This window comes from Bidens hawaiensis, unplaced genomic scaffold (genome assembly GCF_021521415.1).
Source record: "Bidens hawaiensis isolate Kalapana, Puna unplaced genomic scaffold, B.hawaiensis_p1.1 tig00038167_1, whole genome shotgun sequence".
NCBI classification, from domain to species: domain Eukaryota; kingdom Viridiplantae; phylum Streptophyta; class Magnoliopsida; order Asterales; family Asteraceae; genus Bidens; species Bidens hawaiensis.
The window spans coordinates 12744-40642 of NW_027496697.1; the positions used below are offsets into that span (position 1 = coordinate 12744).

Sequence of the window (27899 nt, forward strand, 5' to 3'; positions counted from 1 at the left end):
ATCAATGGTCTTATCTTTGTTGTAGCAACAAGTTGGCGCCCACCGTGGGGCTACGCCGCTTACTTTATCTTAAAGACCAGTAGTGTAGCTCCATTTTCACTAAAATCATTATGGTAGAAGGTGAATCTCCCGAAGAAGTTAACCAAGTGTCAAGAACACTGACACCAAGCGCCGGTCAACAAACTCCGGCGACAACCTCGATTTTCTCCACTCCGGGAGGAACCACGACGGGACCTTTGTTCCTCGAGTTGTCACCTTTTCGAACTCCGACTCCTTCACGATATAGGGTTACTTCTCCTCATGCAGGAGTCACGAACACCCCGGAACGTGTCGACTTGACAATGGAAGGTGTATCACGACATTTTTTGCAACTAAGACATCTTCTTAACCAACAAGTGAGCCAAGAAAGAGAAAAGGGGTAAGACTAAGGCTGGAATATGACGACGAAGAACCCTCACTGTCACTTGGACGTCTGCCTTCCCTTTAACCAGCTCACGACCTGCTGCTTCTAGTTTAGAGGCTGGTCCAAGTGTAACCTGCCAAACTTTTAACCCATCTCCTTATACCTATGCAAGGCAAGCCCAACGGCTTTCCCTTTGTATACTTCACAACCCCTTGGGCACGAGACCACTCTCGACCAAATATGGCAGTCACCAGCTTCAAGTGTTCCCCCTCCTACAGCCACCACGTGGGAACAGGCCTTGTCGGTCCAATCCTTGGCTCGGAATACAACGATGAGCACTCCCATTGGAACAAGCCAAGCAGCAACAACCCCTGAAAGCCTTCAAGGGTTCAACCTCATGCCTCAGATGATAGCTCAAATGATGGCACACCTCCCTTGGACCCAGCTCATCAACCAAGCACTGGGTACTCACCAAGGAACAACGAGTCATAATACAAGAGTAGATGAAGACCTTGCGAAACCTTACAAGCCCGACAACCTTTCTTGTTTCTCCCAGCAAATTTCCAATTATGACTCTCAAGCAAAGATCAAGATGCCACCCCATATAAAAACATATGATGGAACCGAGGATCCCGAAGACCACCTCCAGGTCTTCACTGGGGCAGCCAGAATCGAAAAATGGTCCCACGCTGAATGTTGCTTAATGTTTATGCAAACACTTGTCGGATCAGCCAGGATATGGTTCAACGACATTCCTGCTCAAAGCGTTCGAAGCTTCGATGATTTGAGCAAAGGATTTCTGGCCCACTTTTCACAACAAAGGAGGTATGTCAGGGATGCCAAGGTCATTTTCCAGATAAAGCAGAAGGATGATGAAAGCCTTCGAGACTTCATCGAAAGGTACAAAAAAGAAGGGTAACACTATGTGGGGGCTGGCGAAAAAATGAGGGTGGCATGCTTCATGAACGCCATCACCTCCAAATACCTCACAAGGGACTTTAACAAATGCCTACCTAAAACCCTTGAAGAAGCTCTTGAGCGGGCTGAAGCTCATATCCGAGGCGAAGAGGCTGTTGATTTCAAAGAACAAAGAAAAGGGCTCCTAGTTGGCGAGGCAATAGCCCCAACAGAAAGAAAGGGAACTACAACCCCTATGACAAATATTCAAGAAGCTCAGATCAACGAAGGCCTGAAGGTCGGAACCCTCCAAGCAGAGAAAAGACTGTGAACTTCACAGCCTTAACCAAAACACCTCAGGAGATCCTTGCCACTAAAGAGGTGAAACACAACTTCCGACCTCCTCGACCCTTGCCTAAGAGCAAGAAGAACGAAAACTCCACCCAGTTCTGTGATTTTCATAAAGAAAAAGGTCACCACACAAACGATTGCTTTCAACTCAAGAGAATAATTGAGGAAGCTGTCAAGTCTGGAGAATTGGCTCATTTGGTAAAAGGGGTCAAAGACAAGATGCCCGAAAGGAAAAGCAAAGAAGTGAACATGGTGAATGTAGACGATGGTGTCTCCCACAAATGACAACGCTTGGAGGCTTGGGAGCTTCAATGTGTCTGCTTCCCACCACCCCAAGGTAACTTACTCTCAAACCCTTTGGTGGTAGAGGCAAACGTGGGAACACTCAAAACAAGCAAAGCCTACATCGACACAGGGGCGGCCACAGAGATCATGTATGAAAGGTTCTTCAATCGTCTGAGTAGCGTGGAATGTTCAAGGCTTCAACCCTCCGGGTCTTCTATAAAAGGTATCGCCGATGTACCCTTGAAGCCTTTAGGCAAACTAACCCTTGATGTCTATTTTAGTGAAGGCAAGATGACGAGAACCAAACCACTCACTTTTGTGGTTATCAACATACCTTCCAACTATGATGTAATCATAGGAAGGCCAGGACAATGTGCGTTCAACATGGCTGTCTCAGTTGGTCAAGGTGCTGTGAAGTTCCCAACCGACAGGGGAATTTCAACCCTTCAACCCACACAAGAGGTTTACACGGTTGAAGGGGAAAGTTCAAAAAGCGAAAACGAAGAGCAAAGCTTGATCATAAAGCCAAAGTATCCTGAACAAAAGGTACGGGTAAACACGAGCCTTTCTAAAGAAACACTCTCACACCTTGAGAAGCTCTTGATATGCTACAATGATGTCTTTGCATGGTGCCCGGAAGACATGACCGGCATCCCTTGAAGCATTGCAGAGCTTGAGCTAAAAATACCACCTGATGTCAAGCCTGTTGTCCAAAAGAAACGGAGCTTGGCTCCTGAACGAAGCTTGGCAGCCTGCCATGAAGTTGAAAAGCTAGTCTTAGCAGGGATCCTATGTGAGGTTAAATATCAATCTTGGGTGGCTAATCCAGTCATGGTTCGAAAGCCTGACAAGTCTTGGAGGATGTGCATCGACATCAAGGACTTGAACAAAGCATGTCCAAAGGATTGCTACCCATTACCCGAGATGGACCTCAAGGTTGACTCCTTAACAGGCCATCCCTTCAAGTGTTTTCTTGATGCCTACAAGGGTTATCATCAAATCCTCATGAAGGTGGAAGTTGAAGAAAAAACTGCAATCCACACGGACAAGGGCATTTTCTGTTATCAAAAGATGCCTTTTGGCCTACGAAATGTCGTTGCAACTTACCAACGTTTGATCGACAAAGCATTCGCTAGCCAAATTAGCAGAAACTTGGAAGCTTATGTCGATCGTTTGGTGATCAAAAGCAAAACCGAATGTCAAATGCTTGATGACATAGAAGAAACCTTCCAAAACCTGAGGAAGATCAATATGAAGCTCAACCCTGGGAAATGTTCATTTGGATTCAAAGAATGCAAGTTTTTGGGACACATTGTGGGTAAACAAAGCATAAAAGCCAATCCCAACAAAGTTAGGGCTGTTCTTGAAACTAAATCTCCACAAAGCAAAAAAGAAGTGGAAAGCCTGAACGGAAGGCTTGCAGCCTTGAAGCGTTTTACCTTCAAGCTTGCTGAGAAATCCCTACCCTTTTTCAAAACATTAAAGGGTTGCACAAACAAGAAAGACTTCAGGTGGACGGAAGAAGCAGAAGAAGCCTTCAACCAAATGAAGCAACACTTGGCTTCACTTGCAGCTATTGCAGCCCCTAAAACAGGAGAACCGATCTCTGTCTATCTCTTAGTCGCTGAAGAAGCATTAAGCACGGTTCTAACCATCGAACGAGACAAAGTTCAGGTACCCGTTTATTTCTTTAGTAAAACACTAAAACTGGCAGAGATCAAATATCCTCCTTTGGAAAAACTTGCTCTGGCCTTAATTCAAACGGCCAGAAGGCTTCGAAGGTACTTTCAAGCACACCCTATACAAGTAGTCACTGACCAACCTATCAAAAGAGTGCTTGAAAAACCCGAACATTAAGGACGATTGGCCAAATGGGCTGTGGAACTAGGTGAACATAATATCACCTATGTCCCAAGAAAAGCTATAAAAGCCCAAGTCTTGGCGGACTTCATTGTAGAAATCCCGAAGCAAGGCATTCCTGAAATACACACAACTGCCACTGGACCTTCTGACCCCGAAGCCTGGAAGCTTTTTACCGATGGGGCTTCCAGCATCGAAGGGTCAGGAGTTGGGCTCATTTTAATCAACCCTGAAGGGTTAGAATTTACATATGCTCTTCGACTTGAATTTCAGACCACCAACAACGAAGCTGAATACGAAGCATTGATCGCTGGTCTGAAGATTGCCAAAGAGATGAAGATCCAGAAGCTACAAGTCATCACAGACTCGTTGCTTGTTTCAAGTCAAGTCAATGATAACTATATAGCAAAAGAGCCCAACATGAAGAAGTATCGTGAAAAGGCAAAAGGGTTGATGACCACATTTCAAGAATGCACTATCAAGCATGTTCCAAGATCACAGAACACGAGAGCCGATGCCCTGAGCAAACTAGCATCCCTCACATTTGCACACCTCACCAAGAATGTTTTGGTGGAAGTGTTGAAAACTCCTTCAATCCAAGAATTGGAGGTTTAAGATGTAATCACTGAAGAAGGTCCAAGTTGGATGACTCCCATTGAAAAGTTCCTCAAAAATGGTGAGTTAACTTTGGACCAGACAGAGGCTGAAAGGGTTCGAATCAAGTCCAGACAGTATGTGTTGCAAGGAGAAATCCTTTATAAAAAGGCCTACCTTGCGCCACTACTGAGATGTGTAGGCCCTGAACAAAGTCAATATCTGATCAAAGAGGTTCACGAGGGGATATGTGGAGCTCATTTTGGGCCAAGAACGGTGGTTGCAAAATTGATGAACCATGGATACTTCTGGCCCACCATGCACCGAGATGTAACGGAACAACTCAAAAAGTGTTAAGCTTGTCAGATTCATGCACCGGTTCCCAAAAGTCCTAAACACGATCTAGTCCCCATCTCTTCGGCTTGGCCATTTCACAAATAGGGAATGGATATTGTTGGTCCATTCCCACCGGCCAAGGGTGTGGTAAAATTTTTTCTAGTAGCTGTTGACTACTTTACCAAGTGGCCTGAAGTCAAACCACTTGCAAAAATAACGGGCAAACAAGTCATCGACTTCGTATGGGAAACCATTATTTGTCGCTATGGGCTGCCAGGAGTGTTAGTCACGGATAATGGGAAGCAATTTGCCGAGAAGCCTTTTAGCACATGGTGCAAGGAATTCAGAATCACCCAAGTGTTCAGCTCGGTTTCTTACCCACAATCCAATGGCCAAGTTGAAAGAACAAACAGAACCATTGTAGAAGGAATCAAAACAAGGCTGGGAAGGCACAACAACAATTGGCTTGAAGAACTCCCAAATGTTCTATGGGCAATAAGAATAACCGAAAAAACAAGCCAGAAACGAACATCTTTGTTGGTGCATAGATGTCAGTAGTTCATATGTCTAATGTCTGTAATCGAGTCTGTAATATTGTTTGTGTATTTGTTTGTAAAAGCGAAGTTGTTGACAAGTTCGCTTAGGCGAACTTGTTAAACGAGCGTAGTTATGGACAACTTCGCCTGAGGCGAAGTTGTCGTGTATTTATATAGGTTACGGTTTAACCGTTTATGAGTGATTAGTTGATCGAGTAGTTCAGTTTACGTGTAATTCAGTGAGTCAAGTGACGTGAGGTCGAGAGGCTGTAAGTATCACGGTTCAAGTTATTAATATAACGTGTGTTTGTTCGTATCGTGTTCGTGTGTTTGTGAATACCCGAAATGTGACGAATTCTACACCCGCGTGAATATCCCGAACCACACAATCGAGCAAAAGCTCTGATACCAATTGTAGGTTCCCTGGACGGATGATCTTTTGTGTTTGTTAGAATTGAGAGCAACGGTCAAAGGGGAGACTGTTGGTGCATTTTGTGACCGTCGCTATGCAATTCAGACCAGCGGAGACGCCACAGGCGAAGTTAGAACAACTTCGCCAACGGCGAAGTTGTAACAACTTCTGCCTTAGGCGAAGTTATCACAACTTCGCCATAGGCGAAGTTATGAACAACTTCGCCTACTGGCCCAAGCCCAAGCCCGAGGAGATGTTTTGTCTATATATATATGTGTCTTGTTTAGGTTTTGTATCCAGTAATTCAGAGAGTTGTGTGTTACAGTTTATTTGTCGAAAGAGAGACCGAGAGTGAGAGTCGTGTGGGACGAACCGAGGTAGAGCTCACCTCGGGTCGGCCGTCATTTGTTTACGAGTTTGGTATGTAATTCGTTTTGATTATTATATAAGAATCTGCAGATTTGTTTATCCCGTTCTTGTATTTGTTCGTGTATTTGTTCGTGTACGTGTTTGTGTTCTTTATCTTTACACCAATAAACGAGTCTAGGAGGATTCCGCACTCCTAGACCACGTGCGGATCTCGTATCGATCGGCAACGCCCCCGGGGGGACCTACAAGTGGTATCAGAGCCTTAGGCTCTTATGCTATGGTTCGAGATCTGCGTTTTGGTGTTTCTGGCACGTTTCTGTGCGTTTCTGGCCGAACAGCGCCGTAGGCGAAGTTATTGTTCATCAGGCGAAGTTGCCGTCACTGTTCGTAGGGTTTCAGCGAAGATATAAGGTCTGGCGAAGTTGACTTTAGGCGAAGATGACTTTAGGCGAAGTTGACTTCTCGGCGAAGTTATAGCCAGGCGAAGTTATAGCCAGGCGAAGTTATGGACAGACGAAGTTAACTTTAGGCGAAGTTAACGAGAAAAAAAAAAGTATTTTGGTGTTTTCGTCTGTATGGCCAGGTGTACACGATTATTGTGAGACCGGAGATGTTGTTCCGTCAACGAGTGAAACTTGTTATCTCTGGGTCTTACGTGTGAACAAATACGTGTCAACTCTGGATATGGAGTTGAGTTTGTGAATGGGATATTGATTGAAACTGGATATTGACATATATTTGGGTGTTTGTGGGCAATGAAATTGTTGTTGTTCGAGGTGACCAATTGAAGAAAGTCAAATTGAACTGAAGGTTTTTGTCATTACTGGATTGCGGTCAGAGCATATTATTTATGTTACTTTCAAGACGTTCGAGAATTGGATCCTGAAACGTGATGCTTATTTATTAGAGTGAAAATTCTGGAACAAGTTGGATTTAATCCGGAACTAAAGTGTTTATGTTCTTGATCGTTATCCCTGGTGATTGAAGATGCTTCGGATTAATTAATGGTCATGTGTTAGATTCTGTCAAGGTGGTTTTGTGATGAAATTGATCACTTGATGTTGAGTAGTTGAAGATTAAACCTTATCGTATGCCGACGAGTTGGTGAAGTTGTGGAGGAAGCCCAACTTCACGTGTTGGTGAAGTCAGATGGACTCACGTGATTGGTTGAGATGATCTATTGGCACGAGGATGCATGCATTTCAAAGACCTCAATCGTTATAGTCGGAGAAGCTTACACTGAAGGGGAGATCTGATATGGAAGACGATGGGTGACTGGTAGATTTGTGAAGCTACAGGACAGTTTCAGACACGGCTGGTTGTTGACCAAACAGAAGATCATCAGTTAAGAGGGAGTCTGTTGGTGCATAGATGTCAGTAGTTCATATGTCTAATGTCTGTAATCGAGTCTGTAATATTGTTTGTATATTTGTTTGTTAAAGCGAAGTTGTTGACAAGTTCGCTTAGGCGAACTTGTTAACCAAGCGAAGTTGTTGACAAGTTCGCTTAGGCGAACTTGTTAAACGAGCGTAGTTATGGACAACTTCGCCTGTCGTGTATTTATATAGGTTACGGTTTAACCGTTTATGAGTGATTAGTTGATCGAGTAGTTCAGTTTACGTGTAATTCAGTGAGTCAAGTGACGTGAGGTCGAGAGGCTGTAAGTATCACGGTTCAAGTTATTAATATAACGTGTGTTTGTTCGTATCGTGTTCGTGTGTTTGTGAGCTTGTATTCTACGTCCGTAACGATCTACACAGGGATTCCGCACCTGTGTATATCGGGATATCTCGTGTGATCCGTCCAGGGAACCTACAATTGGTATCAGAGCTTTTGCTCGATTGTGTGGTTCGGGATATTCACGCGGGTGTAGAATTCGTCTCATTTCGGGTATTCACGGGACGAGTTTTTGGTGTTTTTGCTCATTCTAGCCTCCTACCAGTGTGTTTAAGCCTTTAAACCGTCAAAAACGTCGTTAAAATCCGATTTTCAGATCTGCAGAAAGTTTAAGTTCGTCAGGCGAAGTTGCTGTTCATCAGGCGAAGTTGCCGTCAGGATACGTAGGGTTTCAGCGAAGATATAAGGAGAAGCGAAGTTATTCACAACTTCGCCTACCTCCTCAACTTCGCCTAACTCGGCGAAGTTCTCATCAAGTTCGCCTAGCTCAGCGAAGTTTTCTTCAAGTTCGCCTACTCTCTAAGTTCGCTTACCCTAAGCGAAGTTATTCTTAACTTCGCCCAGTCACACGAATTTAAGAAGAATCCAGCGAAGTTATTACTTAAGCGAAGTTATCCTTAACTTCGCCTACAGTACTGTTCAGAAGAAATTTTTTTTAACTTCGCCATTTTCAGAATTTTTCGGGTTTCTTAGTCTTCAAGAAGGATGTCGTCGATCAACATTTCGGAGCTTGTAAAGATGGAAGTTGAAGCGGGGTCAGCTACAAAGGCCCCAAGGTTGCTGAAGGGAACCGATTTTGTCGCGTGGAAGGATCGATTCATACAATACGTTAAGTACCAGGATGCGAAAATGTGGGTATGCATCCAAGATGGATATATTCCACCAATCATGGAGTATGAGGGTCGAGACCAAATCAAGAAATACAGTAAAATGGAAGAGGAGGAGAAAAAGATGTATGAAGCCGAAAGCAAGGCTCATGCTGCAATCACAATGGCTCTTCCACAGGAGATCCTCCATACATTCAGAAAGTATACATCAGCTAGAGAGCTTTGGGAAGCTCTTGAGAGCAGATTTGAAGGGAATGTAGGTATTCGGGCGTCAAAGATAAAATTGCTCAAAACTCAATTTTCAGTCTTTAAGTACTTGAAGAACGAATCTCTTGATGATATTATCACTCGATATTATCATCTAATGACTGAATTGAGTAACTACTCCATTTCATACCGAGAAGAAGAGATTGTGGAAAAACTTCTCGATGCTCTCCCACCAAAATGGGAGATGTATACTGTGCTAATGAGGGAAGACAAGGACTTCCCTACTTATGATCTTGAAACCGCTGTCAACAAGCTCAGAACTTTTGAGCTTAATATGGTAAGAAAAGAAACATCTATGGATCAGGTTCAAGATCCAGGCATGTACGGTGCTAAAGTAAACTCCAATACAAGTTCAAAGACTGATTCTGCCGCCTACTACTCGAAGGGCGAGTCTTGTGACAAGTCTTCACAGGAGGGGCATGTGTCAGTAAACTCAAATGGGGACGTTTGCTTTGTTGCGGGTGGATCAAGTGGTACTCAACAGACAGCAAGCAAGAGTAGTGGATCTTCAAGTTCCTCAAGCAATAATTACTCAAAGATGCCAATGAGCGTCAAATCTGCTGAAGAGCAGTTTGGCCTCTATGCTTCGTTTATTGCTTCATACGAAAACTATATTCAAGGAAAGGTGGTTGATCCAGCGATGCTGGATGAAGACTATGACCAGATCGATGCTGATGATCTGGAGGAAATGGATTTACAATGGCAGATGGCCATGATAGTGAGAAGAGTGAAGAAGTTTCTGAGAAAGACGGGGAGAAAGTTTGTTGGTGGCAGGCCAGGGTTCGACAAGTCTAAGGTGAGGTGCTATAACTGTCAACAAAACGGGCACTTTGCCAAAGATTGCAGAAACGAGAGAGTTGAACGTGGTCAGGGCCGGTCTGCACAGCACACTGGGAGTACTAAAGAAGTCAATGCCATGATGTCCAGAGAAGCAGGTGAATACAACTGGAACCTGCATTTGAATGAAACTAGTGAACAGGCAAATATGGCTAAGGTTGAGTATGAAGAATGTGAGAAGATTAACGGAGAAGAGAAAACTACTGGTAAGGAAAAAGCTTTCATGGCAGATAACAATGATCAACTCTCTGAGGTAAGTTCTAAATCTATTTGTACTAAATGTGAGAATTTGTCTGAGCAACTTGCTACCATAACTGATCAGTATGTTCGTTTAGATGCTGAATTTAAAACTCTTAAAGAAGATCATCACTTTATGAAAGCAAGAGAAAACAGTTACAAAGTTAAAATAAAAGCGTGTGAAAAAGATGTTAAAAGCTTAAAAACAAAACTTGCTGAAAAAATTGAAGTAATTGATCTAAGTTATGAAGTTTTAGAAGAAAAGACTAAACTGATTGCTGAACGAGAAAAGCAGATTGCTGACCACCAGGTGAAAGTGGTGGAACTGAACCGAAAACTTGAACAGTTCAGAAATTCCTCAGCTATTCTTGATCACCTTGTTAGTGATCAAGGTACCTCTACAAAGAGGGGAGGAATTGGTTATCACGAGGTTCCACCACCTTATAACCACAATTACACTTTTAACCCTAGTGTTCAGAAATCTGTTGACTTTGAAGTTCCTCAGACAGTTCCAATCAAGGTTTCGAGTAAAGAACCAAGTGTTAGTAGTGGCGAAACGAGTTCGCCTGTTTCAAGTGAGAAAATTTCTGTTACGAGTCCTGTCTCATCAGATTCGGATAAGTTGTCCGAATCGGGTAAGATAAAAGAGAAGGTAGTGTTACCCACTGGTGGAGAAAAAGATAAAACTTCTAAAAAGAGTACTCCACTCAATCCGTACGTCCCACTCAATCCGGTAACACAGCCTCTACATCCAAAACAACCTTTGGAAAGAAAATGGAGCATAGGTGTTGTTTTAGGTGTAATAAGTTAGGACATCTTGTTGCAGATTGCCCTCTGACACCAAAATTCAGAGGTGTGAGGCCTATTAAAACTGAGCGTAAGTCTAATGGTAATTTTAATACTGCTAAAAATGAAAACCTTTCAAAGTTCCGAAATGTAACAAATTCAGGTTTTTACAGAAACAAACCTCAGTTTAACAATGCTAATAACCAAACCGCAAGATATAACACTTTCAATATACATAGGTTTGGAAGGCCTCACACTCAATTTCCAAGGAGATTTCCTAATAGGACTGACAGGAATTATCCAAATGCTAACTTTGGAAAGCAGAAGTACGGGATGTATAGATCCAAGACCAATTGGTCTTGGGTCCCTAGATTCTAATCCTTTGCTTTATTGTGCAGGAACAGTTGAACAGGGCTGCCCACAGTCTTTGGATTGTAGATAGCGGCTGTTCCCGGCACATGACGGGTAACAAATACTTGTTGCACGACTTAAAACCTGTTCAAGGAGCGAGAGTTAGCTTTGCTGGTGAAAGTAGAGGAAGAATTACTGGAAAAGGAACGGTGTCCAATGGGAAAATAACTCTTGAAAATGTTAACTTTGTAGAAGAGTTGAAGCACAATCTGCTGAGTGTGTTGCAGATTTGTGATAAGGATTACACTGTTCACTTCACGAAGAATGAGGCGATCGTGTTGAAGCCTGGTTTTCAGATACCAGACTAGTGGATAGTGATGAAAGCTCCACGTGATACAAATACTTATGTGATGGATATGAGGTCTACTGAAATGGCCACGGGAGAATCATGTTTAATGACGAAAGCAAGCGAATCGGAATCCGAACTATGGCACAGGAGGATGGGGCACATTCATCTTCGGAAGATGAACCACATTGTCAGGAATGGACTTGTGATGGGCGTTCCCTTGAAAAGTTTTAACTTTGAAGACAAATGTATAGCATGCAAGAAGGGAAAGCAACACAAGAAATCCCATCTCACCAAGAAGGTAAACTCAATTGCCAGTACTCTAGAACTGCTTCACATGGATCTCTTCGGTCCCGTGAATGTAAAAAGTCTAGGAGGTACTTCTTACTGCTTGGTGATCACTGATGACTACTCGCGATATTCGTGGGTATATTTTCTGAAATCGAAAGATGAGACGGCTCAAATGGTGAAGAATTTAATTACTAAAGTTGAGAACGTCATGGGTAAAACAGTGAAGTTCATCAGGAGTGACAATGGAACGGAGTTCAAGAATTTTGAAATGGAAATCTTCTGTCTTCAGAAAGGAATTGAACATCAATACAGCGCTCCGTATACTCCGCAACAGAATGGAGTGGCTGAAAGGAAGAACCGAACTTTAATTGAAGGAGCCAGAACTATGCTGGCAGATTCGAAGCTTCCTGTGATGTTCTGGGCTGAAGCAGTTGCTACAGCCTGCTATGTTCTGAATAGAGTGTTAACCGTTAAGAGACTTGGTAAAACGTGTTACGAGCTTATGCATGGAAGGAAGCCCAACTTGAGTGGTCTTGAACCATTCGGGTCCCCTTGTTCGATCTTGAAGACAAATTCTAAATTTGGGGAAGTAGCCGATGAAGGAATCTTAGTCGGTTATGTTGTTGGTACTCCCAACAGACGTGTCTTCAATACTTCGACCTGCAAGGTGGAGGTGGTGTGTAACACCGACATCACAAGTTACCAACCGCCAAAACCTAGCAATGGACCTGCTGAGCTTTTCGACTATGTTAAGCTTTTTAAGTCGTTTAACGTACCGGATTTGGAAATTTCTGAAGAAGAAGAAAGAGCTGCGACGAAGATGATACTAGATGAGGAAGAAAATCTATTGCAAAGACAGCTGATTGATAAATGTCAACCTTCCTCATCAAACACTATCGGTACCCCTGCTGCCTCAACTGAAGAAGAATTTATCAATCCTTTTCACTCTCAGCATGAAACAACCATTGATGAGATCTCTTCTAATTTGGAAGATAATTTGCATGTCGGTTCTGTTCCGACCACGAGAATTCATAAAGATCACCCTTTGGATAATGTGATTGGTCATGTGTCCTCTGGTGTACAAACAAGGAGTAGCTTGAATGAACACACCTGTGTTTATACAAGCATTAAGGAGACTGGAATAATCAATGAATGCCTGTACACCTGCTTTATAAGCCAGATTGAACCGAAGAATTATCAAATGGCTTTAAAGGACAGCTCGTGGGTCGAAGCCATGCAAGAAGAGTTCGCTCAATTCGAGAAGATGGAAGTTTGGACTTTGGTTGAAAAACCAAAGAATGTGCATGCGATAGGCACAAAATGGGTGTTTAAGTGCAAGAGAGATGATAAGGGGATTATTATCAGAAACAAGGCGAGGCTAGTCGTTAAAGGTTTTAATCAACAAGAGGGGATTGATTATAACGAAGTGTTCGCTCCTGTCGCCAGGTTGGAAGCCATAAGATTGTTTTTGGCGTTTGCTGCTTATGAAAAGATGAAGGTGTTTCAGCAAGATGTGAAGATTGCGTTTTTGAATGGGAAAGTTGATGAGGTTGTGTATGTTGAGCAACCTCCGGGTTTTCCAGACCCAGACTTTCCAGATCACGTGTACAGGTTGAGCAAGGCGTTGTATGGATTACATCAGGCACCTCGTGCCTGGTATTCAACGTTATCGGATTACTTGCTCGAGAATGGTTTTGAAAGAGGGAAAATTGATAGCACGTTGTTCTTCAAAAGAGATGGAAGCAACTTCCTACTGGTACAAGTCTACGTGGATGACATTATATTTGCTGCATCAAAAGTCTCCATGTGTCAGGAGTTTGAAGCCGTCATGAAGAAAAGGTTTGAAATGAGTGCTATGGGTGAACTAACTTTCTTTCTAGGATTGCAGGTTGATCAGAAGAAGGACGGGATGTTCATTCATCAGATAAAGTATGTTCATGATGTGCTCAAGCGCTTCAAGATGGAGGACAGTTCTCCATATGATACTCCAATCTGCGTCAATCACAAATTGGGTGCTGAAGTAGACGGTGATGCAGATGTGGACCCAACTCAATATCGGGCAATAATAGGTTCTTTAATGTACTTAACTGCATCTAGGCCTGATATAATGTTTGCTGTTTGTCTTTGTGCACGTTTTCAGGCAAATCCAAAAGAATCTCATTTGAAAGGTGCAAAGAGGATACTGCGGTATCTCAAGGGCAAGCCGAAGCTGGGGTTGTGGTACCCGAGAGTAGGAGACTTCGAGCTGGTCGCTTACACAGATTCTGATTATGGAGGGTGCAATCAGAGTCGGAAGTCAACAACTGGAGGATGTCAGTTTCTTGGTGGCAGATTGGTGTCGTGGCAATGCAAGAAGCAGACTTCAGTCGCAATTTCAACCTGTGAGGCAGAATACATGGCAGCATCCAACTGCTGCTCTCAGGTTCTTTGGATTCAACAACAGTTGCGCGACTATGGTCTGAATTTCTTACTTACTCCTATTTGCATTGACAACACAGCAGCTATCTTAGTAACTAACAATCCCGTGAAACATAGTAAAACTAAACACATTGACATACGTCATCATTTCATACGGGATTGTGCTGAGAAGAAACTGATAATTCTTGAAAAAGGTGGATACGCTTGATAATTTCGCTGATTTATATACTAAAGCGTTTGACAAATCCAGATTTCAAAACCTTATTGAACTGAATGGGATGATCAATCCCGAGTAACCATGTTTTTCTTGTGATATTTAAAAAAAAAAAAAAAAAAAAAAACGTCATTAATCGCTTAAAAATATGTCGGTTACATCAGTTTGAAGGACTTGTCTTCGGATATGTTTTGGTCCTCATTCTCTACTTGTAGATTCTGAGGATAGCCATTAACCAGATTACTGATAGTGACCGGGGCGGTTTATGATGAGTTTTTCATTCTTTCGCTTAAAATTAGTCGATCATACTTAGTTAGAAGGACACATACTAGTATGTGGTCGGTCCAGCTGATCCGTTGGATCTTCGGGATAGCCGTTTACCTGAAGACTGTGTTTTGGTCGGGGCAATTAATGTTAAAATTTTGAAAGAAAAGGGAAATGAAATTATTTTTCAAGTCTGTTACTTCGTAAGAAGTTCGTTAGCTATGTTAAACGGAAAATTGATCCAACCTTGGAAAATGATAGATATACTAACTTTGTGTGCTTACCTAGTGAAGTTATTAGGCTTAAAAGGCTTTAGGACAGTCATTGTATGTCATGGTAACTTTTTATGGTGCGTAAAAGTAGACGTGATACAAACTAAATCTACTTGATTTTATGTGGAAACTCCTTAAGAGTTTTGCATGTCTTCATATATATCTTTCCGAATGATAGGCAGAAAAGCGATTACCAGTCATACACGAGCCCATGTGTGTTCTGATTCCCGTGAAGATAGCGTTTCAAGATACTGCAGTGATCCAGATTCGGGACTTGCAGCTAATATCTACTTTGAAGTCTATGTTAAAAAAAAAAAAAAAAAAAAAAAAAAAAATTATTGAAACATATTAGTGATGATAAGATAAAGACTTCACAAACATTGAGTAAGAGAGAAGAACGGGAAGCAGATCAAGAAGAGTACTTACAACTTAATCAGACACTATGGGTCGAGGTCAATTCGGGGTGACTTGGGGAAAGCCAAATATGCTTTGAGAATAGATAGAAGGCATCAATATTTCTGAGTTGTTGCCCACTTAAATTTTAAGGCTTAATTGAATCTAACTCGTATCACAGAAACGATGAAAACCACTTTAAGTTATACCTGCTTACAACCTGTCTCTATATGTCATAATACAGCTAAACACGGATCTATGTGACAGTCACGTAATTAGTATGATTCCTGTTCGGATCTTTCCTAAAACGTGGTAGTCCCTAACTAGACTGAAATTTGATCCCTTATACTTTAAATTTTTTAAGTTTTTGTACTTAGATAATTTTATGATTTTTTAACTGGTTACTTAGAATTGATCATGTTATTTATTTCTTAAAGGAAAATTTATAACTTAATTGATAACTGTTAAAATTTTAAAGGTTAAATTTGGAAATTTTAGGCGATGTTGAACAGGCGAGGTTGTGGATAACTTCGCCTAGGCGAAGTTATCTGTAACTTCGCCTGTACAACAGATTCCCTATATAAGGGATGCTTAACGTCAAACTGGACACTTTTTTCAATTCTCAGCGAACTTAAATCATCCGTATTCTCCGGCGAACTTATTGTTATCCGGCGAACTTGTTCTTTCAACCGATTACGTGTTATTTATTCCCAGTTTTCACACCGATTCAAAGGTTCGAGATGTCGTTTAATCATATATTACAAGTTCATTCATGATTATGAGGGGTCGTTTGGACCGATTTCGAAACCTCGGACCATCGGTATTTAAAAACCGATTTTCAAAACTTGTTACGTGTTAATAAACATACTGATCGTCAACATGTCCTTAAAACTTGTGTTTAAGAGTACTTAATCGTCTAAACTAGCCGAATCATCAACTGCACGTTGTTCCATAATCCTTACTGTCGCCGATTCAGATTCAGGCGAAGTTAGGGTTTAGGCGAAGTTATCCGTAACTTCGCCTGAAGCTTAAGTTCACCTGAGGCGAAGTTATCCGTAACTTCGCCTGAAGCTTAAGTTCGCCTGAAACTTAAATTCGCCTGAGGCGATGTTGTGATGAGGCGAAGTTACCATTAACTTCGCCTGGATCATTTTTACTTAAAACTAATTAGACGAACTTAAAGCTAAGGCGAAGTTGTTCCCAACTTCGCCTCATCTTTAACTTCGCCTATACAGAGTTTATCACAACTTCGCTCATGGTAACCAGCGAACTTGTGTTATTCATTAACGTTTATCTAACTTGGTTAGTTTGTTGCAGATATGGCTACGGTAGCTGGTGCTGGAGGTGCAGGAGGAGACGATGGTGATAACCAACGTCAATTCTTCCCGGGTCACAATATGTACATTACACTTGACCCGGAAGCGAGCGGCGTTGAGGATTACCGCGAGATTATTACTTTCCTCATACGCTCGAGGATTTTTCATGCCATCACAAACACTCTGCCGATATCTCTACCAAATATCGAAGACTTCTGGCAGACGGTAGAATACGACTGTCGTGTCGAGCCCCCGGTCATGAGAGCGACTGTGAACAATCAACAAGTTCAGTTCAATTCTGAACAGATCCGGGTGGCGCTACGGTTTGGAGAGGAGACTCGAGACGATCCAACTGAGTTTGTCGCTCCCTTTCGTGATGGAGCGTTTCTCCGAATGGGCTACTCTGGTCCATTAGGTGATACCCAGAGGAGGAAGGGTTTCCTTCTAGATCAGTGGCGCTTCCTCATGCACGTTACGATAGTTTGCATGTCTGGGAGGAAGGCGGGCACTGATGGTATGGGTGCGACCATGCAGTCTGCAATGACTGCACTGACCTATAACAAACGTTTTAGCTTCAGTCAAATGGTCTTCTACGAGATTGACAGGCAAAGAAGGGCGATGTCTCGGGAGCGGTTCATTATGTACCCACGTTTTATACAGATGATATTGAACCATGTGGCTCCGAATCTACCTCAGCGTAGACCGATAAGATACGTGGAATCTGTGAGCAAACGTATCTTTGCTCAATGCCGCACTTCGAGTGCGAGGAGCAACCCTGAACGTCGTCCCAGGCATACTCCACTGTTTGGGTTTTTAATTAACCCAGAGTATGTTCCTGCTGGTGGGGACGAGTTCAGAGATCCTCAACCGCGACAGGCAAGAGCAACTCAAGCTGTTCCTGCTCCTGCTGTGCCTGTTGTGTCGGCTGCAGAGGATATTGATCTTGACGCTGTCTTTGGAGGTCAAGGTTATTTTGATATGGATCAAGTTGAAGAGGTGCAGGTCTCGGCTGCACAGGGTTCGGGTGTGAGTGTTACTAGAGCAGCAACTTCGATAGCTGACTCAGATTTGGATGAGATCATGGATGAGGGGAGACGGTTGATGGTGTCTCGAGAGAGAACTTTTGGGAAGAGAAAGAGAACGGAGGATGGTGAAGAGTCAGAAGAGGAAGAAGATATACATAAGCTGATAAGAAGATCAAGACGGGAAAGGACAGGTGCTGGCATGGGAGCTGGAGAGACTTCAAGGACGGTACGTTTTGCTCCGGCCGCACTGTCTGGTATGTCTATCGTTCCTTCTTCTGTACAGGTGACAAGTACAAGCGCTGCGGATGTTCCCGTGGTGGCTACATCAACGGCTGGCATTCCATCCACCACTGCTACCCAGACGTCGACTCCGGAGATCGTGTCTCTACCACCTCCAACGCTTACTCAGTCGGTGGTAGCTGCACGATTTGTGGAGTCAACGGTCGTCACTGCTGCAGGGTTATCAGGTATGGTACCACCTGCGGTTACGCCTGCTTCTGGTGTCTCGCCTACGCCTACTTCAGACTCAGAGAGAATAGCTTCACTAGAGCGGATCGTGGCAGAGCAATCTAAGACTATTCAAAGCCTAGTGGAAGCAAATCAACTACAGGCATCCCTCCTGGTTGAGCATGGGAAAGTTATAGATGCCTTGAAGGAGTTCTTGGCATCTCAGGGGGAGATGAGCTGTAAGGGCGACGAGCTCAGGACTAAAAGAAGAAATGACCGAGACGATGATCCCAATGCATCGAAAGATGCAGGTGGTGAGCTGCCAAGAACTTCTCAAGCTCTTGGTACTTCCACAGCTGAGGGGGAGTCTACCGACGCGGCTGGTGGTGATGATGTGGTGTTAGTTGAGGATGACGTGATTGATGCGCTGAAAGAGCTTGATGATGACATGTTCAGCGATGATGTGTTGTTTGATGAAGATGTGCTGCCGAGTGATGTGATTGAGAAGATCGGTGAACAGATTGAGAGTGAGATTGAGGAAGGAGAGATAGTAGTAGAAGACGTTGAACACGAGATCCCTGATGTTGAGAAAGCCGACATGAGTACTGAGATGGATGAGACTGAGTGGGAGGAGCAGCCTAGGTGGAAGGAAGGCTGTGCTCATTGGTTTATTAAGACCAAGAAGCCTGCTGTTCCAGCCATGTTCAAGAAGAGTTATAACATCAAAGGCTATGCTGAGTCGAAGAAGGGAATTATCTGTTGGATATATGATGAACAGATAAAGTTGTTTGTGGTGAAGCGTTATGATGGTATTCAATACTTCAAAAGAATGTTGAGATCTCTCAATACGTTGCCGGAATGTGAGGTGAAAGATTTGGCCAGGTTGGGCCTGATAAATAGAAGTGACAACAACATGGCAAGAGTGATTGAGAAGATCGTGTGGAAAGAAAGCATAAAAGAAAACAAGTTTGAATTATTAAAACCATAGAAGGGAAAGCTCGTGGAGGATACAGAAAGGGGATTGAGAGCAGATGGCAAGCCATGGATGGTGATGAAGTACAAACCGATCCGATGCATCAAGGAGATTCCAATGAAGACTATGCCTCAAGATGTGTTGAAGAATCTAAAATGGTGGTACGTTGATTGCCAGACTGCTGAAGCCGTGATGGAAGACGAAGACGAACAAGAAGTGCTGAGGGTGTATGATCCGATGCATCTTGTTAACTTATCGAAAGCTGATCTGCAAGTGTTGAACGAAAAGAAGATATTCTATATTCCTGCTTGGAAGGATGAAGCAAGGAAATATCAGCGAGTAGTCACGGTATGTGTTAGAGAAGGAGTGCACGCGTGAAGATACAGGATTACGAGACAAGAGCTGAAAGATCAAGATATGAATCTACTGCCAAGGGGGAGTCTGTTGGTGCATAGATGTCAGTAGTTCATATGTCTAATGTCTGTAATCGAGTCTGTAATATTGTTTGTGTATTTGTTTGTAAAAGCGAAGTTGTTGACAAGTTCGCTTAGGCGAACTTGTTAAACGAGCGAAGTTATGGACAACTTCGCCTGAGGCGAAGTTGTCGTGTATTTATATAGGTTACGGTTTAACCGTTTATGAGTGATTAGTTGATCGAGTAGTTCAGTTTACGTGTAATTCAGTGAGTCAAGTGACGTGAGGTCGTGTTGGTGCATTTTGTGACCGTCGCTATGCAATTCTGACCAGCGGAGACGCCACAGGCGAAGTTAGCACAACTTCGCCTTAGGCGAAGTTAAGAACAACTTCGCCAACGGTGAAATTGGAACAACTTCACCTGAGGCGAAGTTAGCACAACTTCGCCTTAGGCGAAGTTAAGAACAACTTCGCCTACTGGCCCAAGCCCAAGCCCGTGAAGTTTTTATCTATATATTTATGTGTCTTGTGTAGGTTTGTATCCAGAAATCAGAGTATTGTGTGTTACAGTTTATTTGTCTAAAGAGAGACCGAGAGTGAGAGTCGTGTGGGACAACCCGAGGTAGAGCTCACCTCGGGTCGGCCGTCATTTGTTTACGAGTTTGGTATGTAATTCGTTTTGATTATTATATAAGAATCTGCAGATTTGTTTATCCCGTTCTTGTATTTGTTCGTGTACGTGTTTGTGTTCTTTATCTATACACCAATAAACGAGTCTAGGAGGATTCCGCACTCCTAGACCTCGTGCGGATCTCGTATCGATCGGCGACGTCCCCCGGGGGACCTACAAGTGGTATCAGAGCCTTAGGCTCTTATGCTATGGTTCGAGATCTGCGTTTTGGTGTTTCTGGCACGTTTCTGTGCGTTTCTGGCCAAACAGCGCCGTAGGCGAAGTTATTGTTCATCAGGCGAAGTTGCCGTCACTGTTCGTAGGGTTTCAGCGAAGATATAAGGTCTGGCGAAGTTATGAACAGGCGAAGTTGACTTTAGGCGAAGTTGACTTCTCGGCGAAGTTATAGCCAGGCGAAGTTATGGACAGACGAAGTTAACTTTAGGCGAAGTTAACGAGAAAAAAAAAAGTATTTTGGTGTTTTCGTCTGTATGGCCAGGTGTACACGATTATTGTGAGACCGGAGATGTTGTTCCGTCAACGAGTGAAACTTGTTATCTCTGGGTCTTACGTGTGAACAAATACGTGTCAACTCTGGATATGGAGTTGAGTTTGTGAATGGGATATTGATTGAAACTGGATATTGACACATATTTGGGTGTTTGTGGGCAATGAAATTGTTGTTGTTCGAGGTGACCAATTGAAGAAAGTCAAATTGAACTGAAGGTTTTTGTCATTACTGGATTGCGGTCAGAGCATATTATTTATGTTACTTTCAAGACGTTCGAGAATTGGATCCTGAAACGTGATGCTTATTTATTAGAGTGAAAATTCTGGAACAAGTTGGATTTAATCTGGAACTAAAGTGTTTATGTTCTTGATCGTTATCCCTGGTGATTGAAGATGCTTCGGATTAATTAATGGTCATGTGTTAGATTCTGTCAAGGTGGTTTTGTGATGAAATTGATCACTTGATGTTGAGTAGTTGAAGATTAAACCTTATCGTATGCCGACGAGTTGGTGAAGTTGTGGAGGAAGCCCAACTTCACGTGTTGGTGAAGTCAGATGGACTCACGTGATTGGTTGAGATGATCTATTGGCACGAGGATGCATGCATTTCAAAGACCTCAATCGTTATAGTCGGAGAAGCTTACACTGAAGGGGAGATCTGATATGGAAGACGCTGGGTGATTGGTAGATTTGTGAAGCTACATGACAGTTTCAGACACGGCTGGTTGAAGGGCAAACAGAAGATCATCAGTTAAGAGGGAGTCTGTTGGTGCATGTTTTGTAACAGATGATCTTTCGTGTTTGTTAGAATTGAGAGCAACGGTCAAAGGGGAGACTGTTGGTGCATTTTGTGACCGTCGCTATGCAATTCTGACCAGCGGAGACGCCACAGGCGAAGTTAGCACAACTTCGCCTTAGGCGAAGTTAAGAACAACTTCGCCAACGGTGAAGTTGGAACAACTTCACCTGAGGCGAAGTTATAACAACTTCGCCTTAGGCGAAGTTAAGAACAACTTTGCCTACTGGCCCAAGCCCAAGCCCGTGAAGTTTTTATCTATATATTTATGTGTCTTGTGTAGGTTTGTATCCAGTAATTAGTGTGTGTTTTGAGCAGTTTGTTTGTTTAGAGAGAGTAAGAGACAAGGAGAGTCGTGTGAGACGACCCGAGGTAGAGCTCACCTCGGGTCAGTCGTGTTTTCTGTTTATGTTCTGTATGTCTCGTGGTTGATTATTATATATAAGAATCTGCAGATTTGTTTATCCTGTTCTTGTATTTGTTCGTGTATTTGTTCGTGTACGTGTTTGTGTTCTTTATCTTTACACCAATAAACGAGTCTAGGAGGATTCCGCACTCCTAGACCTCGTGCGGATCTCGTATCGATCGGCGACGTCCCCGGGGGGACCTACAGGTCGAGAGGCTGTAAGTATCACGGTTCAAGTTATTAATATAACGTGTGTTTGTTCGTATCGTGTTCGTGTGTTTGTGAGCTTGTATTCTACGTCCGTAACGATCTACACAGGGATTCCGCACCTGTGTATATCGGGATATCTCTTGTGATCCGTCCAGGGAACCTACAATCTTACAGCCTAGTGTTCGGATCAGAAGCTGTAATTCCAGCTGAAGTTGGAGTTGTGACTCAAAGAACACTCAACATGGATCTCGAATCAAACAACAATGAGACCATGTTGAATTTGCAACTCCTTGAAGAAGTTCGTGATCAAGCCGCAATTCAAGAGGCTAAGTACAAGCAGAAAATGGAAGCTTATTACAATATAAGAGTGAAACATTAACGTTTCAAGCCTGGAGACCTTGTACTCCGAAACAACGAGGCCATCAAGAAAGAAAATCAAGGAAAGCTTGGCCCAAAGTGGGAAGGACCATACACAATCCTTGAAGCTCACAATGGTGGATCCTACAAGCTGGCCTACACAGAAGGCAAAAAGCTTCCAAGACACTGGAACGGCAAAACCCTTAAAAGGTTCCATGCCTAGTCAAAGTCTTAAAAAATGTATTTCAAGAGATGTATAATTCTCCTTTTTGTGAACATCAACCTCTTGAATGAATGGTAAAGTTTTTGTCATAACTTTTCTTTACTATCCTATAATCAGGTTGAGAACCTAGCAAGAAACTGCATGGCAAGGCCATGTAAGGGGATGAGCTCCCAGGCCACATCGCTCAATAGGTTCAAGGGTTAAAAGGACCTATATAAGGGGTGAGTTCCTATGTCAATCCAACTCCATGAGACTTAGAAAAATTTTCAACTAAAACTTGTCTCATAGACGGGTCTGAACAGCCTACATCAATTCGTTCCTTAAGCTTTGAAAAAGTTTATGAAACAAAAACATACACTAAGTAGTGATACAAAGGATAGTCAACATGTGCTTTTTACCTAATGAAGCCTTGAAGCTAAAGTGACTGCAACACTAAACTTCTTAAGGAAAGTTAGTTAAAATCACATCAAACTAACAAGACAAGCAACCAATACACAAATACATAGAACATCATAGTTCATAAACAAGGCCATTCCAAGGCCATAACTAACAGCATTCATACATAATAAGCCAATTAAGGCTAAACAAGGAAATCACAAGGATTCCCAAGAAAATGTTCAAAGTGCCAAAAAGGCCAAACACAACCACAAGGTAGAAACTTTAAGAGTTTCATGCCAAACCTACATTGTTTAAGATTACATAACATTGTTTTAAGGTGCTAAGAAAGCTACGAATCAAGTATTTAAACATCAGAAATAGGCTTCAAAGTACTAGCCTTACCACCCTTAACACTTTTACCCTTCTTGGACTTCTTGACTTGTGGGGCAACATCAGCAACAACCAAGCTTTCGAGGCTTGCAACATGAGATCCGTCGCTGCACCCAAATAAAGTTTCTTCACTGTCACCAGAATGGGAGCGCTTTTTCGACAAGGACTCGAGCACCTCTCTAACAGCCTTCTCATCGAGGGCGGCTGGCTTCAAACCCTGCAACACAGAAAGATGCTTACCAAAGCATGATGACACTTCACCCATATAAGGGTAAGTGAGCCTCTCCATGGCATGAACCGAGTCCATAGAAAGCTTGTAAGCATCGCGGTTGAACAGGGGAGATTTCTCAATAGGCTAGCCAGACTCGTGATAGCTACAACCGGCAACGAAGCCCAAATGCTTACCATGGGCCAACAGCTTCGTGTACACACCGCCCAACACTGAGTTGAATTCACTAGAATGAAGCAAATAAGCCACAACCTGTTGAGACCCATGTTCAATTAGCCACTTGTTGTCATCAGAGTTCCGGGTGACCGAAGCCTAGCCTTCTTTCTCCATCTCAAAAGCCCTTCTCTGCACCTCAAAGGTTTCCCGATCAGCATCCAACTTGGCCCTATCAGCCTCCATGGCTTTCTTCAACCCTGCCAGCTCAATCTCATGACCGCGAGACAACTCATTAATCTTCTCAACATAACCTTCCCCTTTCCTCAAAAAATTAATCTCATTCTTCATCTCCATCATAGAAGCTTTCATTCCCTCCTTCTTTTTCATAAACTCCTCATACTCCTCCATCCCTTTTCGAAAACGAATAACACCCTCTGCCAAAAGGGCAGAAACGTTACAAGAATTCAAAATCAGCCTGGACAAAAGGGAATCACCCTCCATCTTGGAAATAGTATCACGAACCCCTAGAGGAGGGAAATTGGCTAACGCGTCATCACACACTTCGGGATCTTTGAAGCAATCCCCAACCTTGACACTCCACTCTGGCACATAAACCGCATTGCCATCCAACCCTAGAACCACATACATCGCAGCTTTCTTCCCAACCGATTTCCCTTTCTTAGAAATCACCAACCCCTGCTCCTTCTCAACTTCCACAGTTGGACTTGGTCTTCAGAAACCTGAATATCATCACTACTTCAACTGGTTCACGAGAAGATGAAGTGCCAACAGACTTCAGCAAACATCGTGTGGAACGGCGGGTAGAAGATTTCGGAACAGCGGTCTTGGTGAACCCTGTAACATTTGCAACCCCAGCATACTCAGCATCCTCAAATCGACCCTCCTTCCCTCGAACAACCGAATCCTCCCCAACAGTAGCCGCAACATCAGTAAACACAACATCCGAAGTGTCATCACTTTTCAAAAAGTCTAAGGCAGACATAACTACAAAATACAAAGGAAAATCATCAGCAAACACATCGACAAGATAAAGCAAGTACAGGATAAACAAATGCATACCCTTATCATCCCTCATAAGCACGGGATCCCGATTAGGCTTATCCTAAAGTTTGCTAATTCCTAATAACACGAGAAGGTGTTCGGTAAAAGGACGAAGACGTGACGGACACTCCCTAATACGTTTCAAAAACAAATCGTTCAAATCCGATTCGGAAGGCTCAGACTCGTTTAGAACGGCCTCGGGTTGTCTCCAAACGGGTTTAAACGGAAGGATAGAATAGGAAACAAAGAAAAAACGGTCTTTACAAGAACTGAGGGTCGTAACCGCCGAAGAAACCAAACACGTTTCAACCTTTGTGTGTTCAAAAGTGTACCAATCATCGTTCTTTCCTAAACGAAAGAAACAGCGAAAACTCAACAACGAAGGGTCATAACCTAGGGCTCTACACAAAACCTCAAAATGAAACACCCTAGCAAGCCCTAAAGGATGGATTTGACCGAACAATATACGGTAATATTCCAAATCATTCAAAACGAAAAATGAAAACGGGTGTCGGAGATTGGAAAATTCAAAGTGACGGAAATATAAAGCAATTAAGCCCGCCGGACAACGATCAATCGAAGAATCGACCGGCGGAGCAACCGGTTTGTACTTTAACCCTCTTCCCTATTCAATACAGAACGATTCAACCTCTTCTTGGGTTAATCGGGAAAAACTGATCGAAAGATCCTTTTTGGAAACCATAATTTTGAAGAAAAGTGAAGGATCGAAACTAACCTGGTAGTGGATTGAATAAAACTTGAAGGTGTTTATGGTGGAAATTGTTAAAGAAATCTGGAAGAAAGTGAATAGTTATCCCATTGATAACTATTAATGAAAAAGCAGTTGTTGGAAACCGCAATCTGACAGTTACAATCACATCAACTGTCACATCAATAATTCAAAAAACAACCAAAACTGAACAAAGCTCCGAAGCCCACAAGCCTTGAAGCCTTTAAGCAATAAACAAAATGTGCAAAAGTCAGAAGCCCTTTGAGCTTCCCTCTCAAATCCCTCTGACTTGGGGGCTGATGACGGGGGTAGCCCAAGGAAATAAAAAAATGGCTGGAACATATTAACGCTAAAAGGGTTAAAAGGTTAAAAGCTTCAATTCCCGCCCAAACTTATGTAAATAAGTATCCACGTGCTACAGTACGATGTCACATCACTGTTCACATCCTTGTCCCCTCTGAGCAAAGGACATATTCAGATAAAGTATTATTACTTTATCTATGGACCATCGGTCCAAACCTTCCCGCCCATAAAGGTCAACTCTCTATGCAAACAAGAGGCTAACTAGTTTAGTTAACTGGACTAAAAGGCTTATATCTCTTCACCTATATAAGAGATGCTTAGTCACAAACAAGAACACACCAGATTTGGGCGGATAACATCATCTCCCTAATCTTCTCTTCTCTCTTAAGAAATATACACTTTGCTTATTTCTTTCTTACTTCACAAATATCATAGCTTCATCTAAGAACCGATTCCTAACATCACGGTTCTTGATCTTCGGTGAGCTATAACAACAAACAACTAACTAGTGAACCTCCTTCTACGTTTTGCAAACGTAGAGACACCACGACCTGCGTTAGGCTAACCTGAACCCTTGAAGCCTTTTAGCCTAGCCAGTCCATTCACTATCAATGGTCTTATCTTTGTTGTAGCAACATATGTGTTGTAGGATAATGATAATATTGTTGAACCAAGTCATAACTGATTCTATTGGTGGCTTTTGAAAAGCCATAAAAATGAAAAGTCATAAAAATTTGTTCTGTGTTAAAGGACGACAACAAGTACAATGCAAATAGAGGCGCGCATTTGAATATCAAGCGTGCTGAAAAGGCGAGAATTTTAGTGAACAAAATTCCAAGTATTTATGATTCTTTATTAATAGGTTATAAGAATTAATAAACCGTGTAACCGAAATATCTTAATCCAAATGAATAATAAACAATATTCTCTTGAATGGCTTATAACAAACAATCAATTATTAATTAACAAAAAGATCTAAGGCCCAAGTTAATTATTTTGGGCCAAAATTTCTTTATCAACCCAAAAATTTCATGCCTAAATGTTAAGACCGAAAAAGCCAGAACCCAATTCAACCCATACCGGAAAATTCGAAATCGAACGGTTTCGGTTTAAGCCCAAAAGTATAGTAAACAATTAATTATTAATTAACAAAAATATATAAAATTAATTATTTTGGTTAGTTTTTTTAGCCCAAATGGTAAAACTGAAAAAACCGAAACCAAACGGTTTTTCAAAACTCAAAAGACTGAGTTTTGTTTGAGCGTAGAAGTATAATAACAATTTGTAATTAATTAACAAAAAATAGATCAAATTCATCATTTCTTGCTAGTCCTTTTTGGCCCAAAAAGGTCATGCCCAACTGGTAAAACCACAATTACCCAAATCGAACTGAACCTAAACCGAAAACGAAATGGTTTTCAGAAACTCAAAAACCGAATGAAGAAACATGGAATGGATCCGGGTAAGATCCAAGTCGATATTCCCCAAACTTCGAGATGAATGAACCAACGCCTTGATCTTCTTCTCCAGTAGCTCGAGATCTGCCATATAAAAGTGGGGGAGTGGAGGTGACTGCTTAGAGTTTCCTCTTGTTTACAGACACAAAAATATGTTGGAGGCCAAGGTCCAAAAGAAGGTCCTTCAAATGAAGGATGAAGGCTCCTTATATAGGAACTCCATGGCTACCATCGTGAAACCCTAACCTTTATTGTGCCAGGCCCGGTTAGGGGTTACCTCCACAAACCCCCAGCCCAATGGGCCTAGTTAGTACACAATAATAATAATGTAATTAACATAATACATAATGTAATAAATACAAGGTCGTACCGGTATCAGTACGATCTTTTATTTATTGCATTATGTATTATGTTAATTACATTATTATTATTATCTACTAACTAGGCCCATTGGGCTGGGGGTACGACCTTTTATTTATTACGTTATGTATTATGTTAATTACATTATTATTATTGTCTACTAACTAGGCCCATTGGGCAAGGGGTACGACCTTTTATTTATTACATTATGTATTATGTTAATTACATTATTATTATTATTGTCTACTAACTAGGACCATTGGG

At 42.4% G+C, this 27899-nt stretch overlaps 1 pseudogene; it reads left to right on the top strand.

The window, feature by feature from the left end:
- LOC143590098 (65-kDa microtubule-associated protein 1-like) overlaps nt 1-26694 on the top strand; it is a 36962-nt pseudogene extending 10268 nt beyond the window's left edge.
- Nucleotides 26695-27899: the final 1205 nt, after the last annotated feature.